The sequence below is a fragment of the Pelobates fuscus genome, chromosome 5 (assembly GCF_036172605.1).
Source record: "Pelobates fuscus isolate aPelFus1 chromosome 5, aPelFus1.pri, whole genome shotgun sequence".
Classification (NCBI taxonomy): Eukaryota; Metazoa; Chordata; class Amphibia; order Anura; family Pelobatidae; genus Pelobates; species Pelobates fuscus.
Genome location: NC_086321.1, coordinates 379,279,986 through 379,285,985, shown reverse-complemented (window position 1 = coordinate 379,285,985; position 6,000 = coordinate 379,279,986). Strand labels below are relative to the sequence as shown.

General features: G+C 40.9%; 1 protein-coding gene across 1 annotated transcript in view; it reads left to right on the top strand.

Annotated features, from left to right (window-relative positions):
* The first annotated feature begins 1,041 nt into the window (after positions 1 to 1,041).
* Positions 1,042 to 6,000, top strand: part of LOC134611946 (BAH and coiled-coil domain-containing protein 1-like) — a 129,702-nt gene continuing 124,743 nt past the window's right edge. The window contains exon 1 of the mRNA XM_063456297.1: positions 1,042 to 1,584. The gene's annotated coding sequence lies outside the window, so the exon portion shown is untranslated. The remainder of the gene's footprint in view (positions 1,585 to 6,000) is intronic.

Below are 6,000 nucleotides of genomic sequence, written 5' to 3'. Positions count from 1 at the left end.
ATGCATAGACTGTACCTCCTCTACTGGGAGTCAGATCCTGCACCCTGGACACCATGCATAGACTGTACCTCCTCTACTGGGAGTCAGATCCTGCATCCTGGACACCATGCATAGAATGTGCCTGCTCTGCTGGGAGTCAGATCCTGCACCCTGGACACCATGCATAGACTGTACCTACTCTGCTGGGAGTCTGATCCATGGACACCATGCATAAACTGTACCTGCTCTGCTGGGAGTCAGATCCATGGATACCAAGTATAGACTGTACCTCCTCTACTGGGAGTCAGATCCTGCACCCTGGACACCATGCATAGACTGTACCTGCTCTGCTGGGAGTCAGATCCATGGACACCATGCATAGACTGTACCGGCTCTGCTGGGAGGCAGATCCATGGACACCATGCATAGACTGTACCTGCTCTGCTGGAAGTCAGATCCAGCATCCTGGACACCATGCAAAGACTGTACCTGCTCTGCTGGGAGTCAGATCCATGGACACCATGCATAGACTGTACCTGCTCTGCTGGGAGTCATATCCATGGACACCATGCATAGACTATACCTGCTCTGCTGGGAGTCATATCCATGGACACCATGCATAGACTGTACCTGCTCTGCTGGGAGTCTGATCCATGGACACCATGCATAAACTGTACCTGCTTTCCTGGGAGTCAGTTCCATGGATACCAAGTATTGACTGTACCTGCTCTGCTGGGAGTCAGATCCCTGCATCCTAGACAACCTGCATGGCTGCAAAGGAACATGGGGTAAGGGGCAGACTCAGACTGCACATGAACATGGGTTGGGGAGGTCATTGTGGGGGGAAGGGTGGGCTGCATGTTTTCCTCAATCACCTACCCATGGAGTGTCATTCTAACCCAGGTAAGTGCATCTGTGCAGAAATATCAATAAAAATCTGAACCCATCACACTATGTACACTGGTCTATTTCTCAGCAACTCGTCAGTCCTGGGAGGGGGAGGGGGAGCTCTAAAAGCTATGGAGAAAACCCAATCTTTATAATAAATAATAATAATGGATATATTAACTATTTAACAGTGGGAGGGCCATATCCATCTGCAGTGGAATCATCTAGCCTGATGGATCCTGAAGGGTTAAAGGAGACAGGAAAAAAACAACAATATTTAAATGCCTAGATAGGGGGAAGAGATTAAATTTCGTTTCTCTCTCATCAATTTTCTGTTTAATGTCACTGGGACTCCGTTGTGGGAGAGGAGATACGTCACAGAGCCATAAATTTGTGATTATACAGCTACCAGCAGCCCCTGCTTTTAATTGAATGGATTTACTCCATACTGCAAGCAGGTATAGTACAGCCACATCTCCCCAATACATTGTATCTCCATCAGCAAAGCAGGATCTGTACAATGAGCAGCCACTCCAAATAGGAGCCAGGTAATGAAGGTATAACGTCCCCTTCCTCTCAACAACAATAAAAGCGACTGAGGGATCTAGCAGAATCCAGGAATCATTTCTCCACCCTGTGCTCACTGTTCAGGGTACATTGCCTGCCACACTCTGACATGCAGTACTTCGCCACGACCTAGGATTCGACATTCTCTAGGTAGGTGAATTGTCTGTGTCTCAGACAACATTTTACTCAAAAGATTTTATTTTATTTTTCGTTTAAAAAATTAATTCAAACAAAAAATGTCAAACCACCCACTGGGAAAAAACCCCAACAAGGAAAGGCGTTTCCAGGCTGTGTTATCCTGTTATCGTAACTTCTTTACATACATTTCTATTGAATAATAAAATAATAAAAAAACAACAACAATATATTAGCATCCTCTGATATTTGTAGAAGAACCCTTGTTGGAACACAGACTGCCCTCTGTTTACAGAGAACACATTCTGGAACTCAGATTCTGATGATCTTAATATTCCTAAACACTGGTTTGTTTTTTCTTTTTAACAACATTTTTGGGAGAATTGGGGGGGGGGGTAGTAATTAGAATAATCAAAAAATGCGAAATGATAGGAGAGACGCTTAAAGCAGGTCACATTTCAAGGGTATGTACATATGGCTAAAATTAGAAAACTATCAATCATGCCAAAATATAGTGCAGTCTGCAACTGAATTAAAATTATTAGAGATTTGGTGCCATTTTAAATTCTCATCTTCTATCTTTATTTTATTTATTTTCTCAATATATATTTTTGCATTTTGTTAACACACAAAAACTGGAATAATAGATTTAGATCTGGTCGGTGCTAGGATTTGGTTTAGAATGTATTAGGAAGAATCCACTGTGTTTAGATCACAGACGATTGAGAAATCTGCTAATTAGATGCAAATTATTTTTTTACATTTTTTTATATATCACACTATAGAGTTTTTTTTTTTTTTTTTTTTGTGTAAGGGTTTTATATATTAAACAGTGTTTCCGTCTTCCTGTTTCGAAATAGATATTTTCTCATGAATCCAATGGCTGAGGACAAATGAACCTTAGCTGTATTGGTTATTTCTTTATTTTAACTTCCATTGATTCCCTGCATTTATATACACGGCAGAAATTATATTGCTTTAGTAGAAAAAAAAAATAGATTTTTGTTTAACGATTTTTAATTAAACCCATCGACTTTTCACTTAACAATAGAATGAAAAGACTTGAGGCCTGGGCAGACTCCTTCCTTCTCTGTGGAAATTAGCAGCTAAAGTTTCTCAGATTTTTTACTAATTCGTATAATTTCACCTTTATGTTTTTATATATTTATATATTCCAGAGATTTCTGTTCTTCACTGCTATTTCTTGAAATTGTTTTTTTTTTAATGCTTAGATGATTAGCAAAATAAAAATAAATAAATAAAAAATATACTGTTTCTCTGACTACACAGATGCCAGAGTTTTGTGTGTAGTCCACCCACATAACTGGGTTAATGTGAAGATATATACATTCGTTGAATAAATTCACACATCATTTTAATTATTTTTTTACAAAAATATATCAGATACAAATTTCAAATTATATAATTAAATTATTTATATATATTATATCATTCCAACATACCCCCCAACGAAATAATATTACTAAATTCATTTTTTATGCATTTGGTATTTTCCATTAAAAATTGTCAAATGCTGTAAATGTCAGTATTTAAATTGTAATATATATTTTTTACATTTTGGTGAGATTTTTCTCCCCTCCCCCCCCCCCCCCCCCCCCCCAGATTTCGATTACTTTGCAGATTTTCGTCCATAAATAAAATAGGTGACAAATGTCATTGCCCTTTTCGTGTGTTTTCATGTATTTTCCCCGTGTGACTATAACTAAACAACACGTGTAAATATTTAGATGTGGCTTGTAGGCACAGGGGGTTTAATTCTAAATTACTCATTGAAGCGCCATATACAGCCTGGGATATTGGCAGCCTCGGTTCAGAATGCAATAACTTGATTTTTGGGACAATTTGCAGTTAAGAAATAATATATATATATATATTATTGTTATTTATTTTATTTCTTTTTTAAAATCCAGACCTGGGCCTAAAATTGCAATATCCAGCCTTTTCTGTGGCTCTTAGTTACCCTGTATTGCACCTTGTGTGCTCAGCAATATCAATGGCTAAAATATCTGAATTTTCTCAAATTTACATTTATATATTTATATATATATATATATATATATATATATATTTTATATATAAAATTTATTCCCACACATACAAATCATAATTTATTTTATAAAAATCCTCAAATCTTCTACACAACATCTAGTTTTATAAAGAAATCTGCATTAAAATATATATATATATATATATATATATATATATATATATATATAATTGTATTATTATTATTATTATTATATTTATTTTTTGCTTCTGAATGATTTCCTATTTTTTTACATTTTATATTGCACGGTAGCGTTATAAACTGTCCTTAAATATTTTATCCCTCCCAGTGGGGAGAATTTATTTATAAAAAATACAATTTGTCGAATACCCTCGTTTTGGGGTCTGCACACCCTCTAAACATATGTCAGTGTCTCTCATTTTAAATGCGATTTTTGCCATTGATTGTGTGTAGATCTGATCCAGCTGTGTTGGGGGGTTTATGGAAGAGTTGCTGATTTCATTCCTTTTTCTAAGGGTTGATTAACTCGATGAGCTCCGGTTTACTCCATGTTCCCCTGTAGCCTGGTGGTGGGGCTACATGTTCCCCTTACACCCTGGAAATAAAGGGAACGGCTATGCCCCCTCTCATCCCCGGACACAGAGTGCTGCCTTCCAGGGGCCACACACACAAGACCAGGGAGAGAAGGGAAAATCAGGAATGTCCCATCTGGACAACTCATCCATCATGTGCTGTCCCTGATCCAAACCTCCAGCTCACTCAATAGCATTGATCGTCCCAAAGTCCGTGCTTGCATTGATAATTAATAACTAACAAGACTGCCCCCACCCCCACTGCTCTCAGCTCTTATCTGGCCCTGACTGGGGACAATGGGGGCCCTGTTCTATAGACCTGACAGGAAGGGGTTAATCAATGGATTGCTCAGCTTGTCCACATGTGTATCTGCAGAGAATACAATATAACTGTCCATATACTGGATACATTGTAACACACAAAATAAAGATCAGAGTGAATTCTCCATTTAAAATTCTCTCTCTCTCTCTCCATTTTATCACTAATCAACTCATCCACATATCTCTCTGTATATTATATTCCCCATTCCCTATGGGCAGTGTGTGTAGACTCAGGGTCCCTGCTCCAGGAGCCTGTGCTGATCTCTCTGTATATTATATTCCCAATTCCCTATGGGCAGTGTGTGCCTCAGGGCCCCTGCTCCAGGAGCCTGTTCTGATCTCTCTGTATATTATATTCCCCATTCCCTATGGGCAGTGTATGTCTCAGGGCCCCTGCTCAAGGAGCCTGTTCTGATCTCTCTGTATATTATATTCCCCATTCCCTATGGGCAGTGTGTGTCTCAGGGCCCCTGCTCCAGGAGCCTGTGCTGATCTCTCTGTATATTATTTCCCCCACTCCCTATGGGCAGCATGTCTCAGGGCCCCTGCTCCAGGAGCCTGTGTTGATCTCTCTGTATATTATATTCCCCATTCCCTATGGGCAGTGTGTGTCTCAGGGCCCCTGCTCCAGGAGCCTGTGCTGGTCTCTCTGTATATTATATTCCCCATTCCCTATGGGCAGTGTATGTCTCAGGGCCCCTGCTCCAGGAGCCTGTTCTGATCTCTCTGTATATTATATTCCCCATTCCCTATGGGCAGTGTGTGTCTCAGGGCCCCTGCTCCAGGAGCCTGTTCTGATCTCTCTGTATATTATATTCCCCATTCCCTATGGGCAGTGTATGTCTCAGGGCCCCTGCTCCAGGAGCCTGTTCTGATCTCTCTGTATATTATATTCCCCATTCCCTATGGGCAGTGTGTGTCTCAGGGCCCCTGCTCCAGGAGCCTGTGCTGATCTCTCTGTATATTATTTCCCCCACTCCCTATGGGCAGCATGTCTCAGGGCCCCTGCTCCAGGAGCCTGTGTTGATCTCTCTGTATATTATATTCCCCATTCCCTATGGGCAGTTTGTGTCTCAGGGCCCCTGCTCCAGGAGCCTGTGCTGATCTGTCTGCATAGTATATTCCCCATTCCCTATGGGCAGTTTGTGTCTCAGGGCCCCTGCTCCAGGAGCCTGTGCTGATCTGTCTGCATAGTATATTCCCCATTCCCTATGGGCAGTGTGTGTCTCAGGGTCCCTGATCCAGTAGCCTGTGCTGATCTCTCTGTATATTATATTCCCCATTCCCTATGGGCAGTGTGTGTCTCAGGGCCCCTGCTCCAGGAGCCTGTGTTGATCTCTCTGTATATTATATTCCCCATTCCCTATGGGTAGTGTGTGTCTCAGGGCCCCTTCTCTAGTACCCTGTGCTGATCTCTCAGTATATCATATTCCCCATTCCCTATGGGCAGTGTGTGTCTCAGGGTCCCTTCTCCAGGAGCCTGTGTTGATCTCTCTGTATATTATATTC